Raw genomic sequence first — 1,184 nt, 5'->3', positions numbered from 1 at the left:
CTATACCAGGAGCCTGATGTGAAGCCATCTTCTTGATATGTCCATCTACTATCAGAGAACATAGAAAATGATGACTCTGTAAATTTAATGCTATTTTGAAAGATACATTTAAGCAGAAGTGAAACTGGTTTAAGCTGTCAGACACATCAAGCACATCCAGGAAGGAACAGGGAGGATTTTATGCCAGTGTTATTAAGCCTGAATTGCCAAGATACTTATGGAAAATAGACTGGTTACTAAAAAATAATAATAAAAGATGCCTTGAGTTTTACCTTTCATATGTTTCTCCAAGCAGGTTTGATATTACTTTGAAATCCTACACCAATGCCTTAAACTTATGAGTAAGGAAAATAACAATTCAGGGTGATGCCCGAATCCTCACTGCTAATGTGAGACGAATTTTTGAGCGGGTAAAGGTTGCCCCTAAGGTGACCTGCCTACTTTGTGGGATGCCTGGGTACTGGGATCTGCCCATCCTCCATTTAAATATTGAAAAAGCAGATCCATCAGAGGGACTTGGCCAGCAAGTTTCATAAAGCTTTGTTGGTTCTAAAATAAATAAATAAATAATAAAATAAAATCCTACACCAAATGCAAAAATTATATTTTTGAGATTCAAAATCTTCCTCATCCTACTGGAAAAAGGCTTAGAAATGTGGCACATGTCTCTTGTTGGTTTATTTTGGCTTAGTATACTAGGGCTCAACAGGGCTCATTTCATTGCAAGAAAAATAATAAACCAATATAAGGTATTTTGAGAAACAGAGGAAGAGGATCAAGCATTCAGAGCAGTCTCATGAAAATCCAGAGAGAGTTGAACGATCAGGTCTTGCAAATGTGTGGAACTGAGGCTCTAGAGGCTGATTCATTTTCACTTCTCTCTCAGTCTCATGGCCACTGTGGCTAGGGTCTTCCCATCTTTATTTCTCATTGTGCATCTTTTCTGGTCTCTTCTCCACCTACCAATCAAGATTCTGGAGCATGTCTATCTTGCTTGTATTCACTGCAGTGCCCACTGCTCTTCCTCAACTTCTCTCTGCATCTCTTACTTCAAGTTCCTGAGTAAGAATCTATTTTGCCCAAGCTCATTTTACAAATCTAGCATATAAAGTCACTGATTCAATAGGCTATAGCCTGAGGGGTAGAGTTAGATGATATGTTGTCCACTCAATATGGGCTCTTGA

The 1,184-nt window shown here is 38.6% G+C and overlaps 1 non-coding gene across 1 annotated transcript; it reads left to right on the top strand.

Moving 5' to 3' along the window:
• Window positions 1-324: 324 nt before the first annotated feature.
• On the top strand, window positions 325-474 carry LOC131808767 (U12 minor spliceosomal RNA). The gene has a single exon (XR_009344959.1). It is a non-coding gene; the product is annotated as a U12 minor spliceosomal RNA (small nuclear RNA).
• The last annotated feature ends 710 nt before the right edge of the window (window positions 475-1,184 follow it).

The sequence above is a fragment of the Mustela lutreola genome, chromosome 9 (assembly GCF_030435805.1).
Source record: "Mustela lutreola isolate mMusLut2 chromosome 9, mMusLut2.pri, whole genome shotgun sequence".
In the NCBI taxonomy this organism is placed as follows: domain Eukaryota; kingdom Metazoa; phylum Chordata; class Mammalia; order Carnivora; family Mustelidae; genus Mustela; species Mustela lutreola.
Note: the sequence above shows the minus strand (reverse complement) of the source record. Positions and strands in the feature narration are given on the sequence as shown.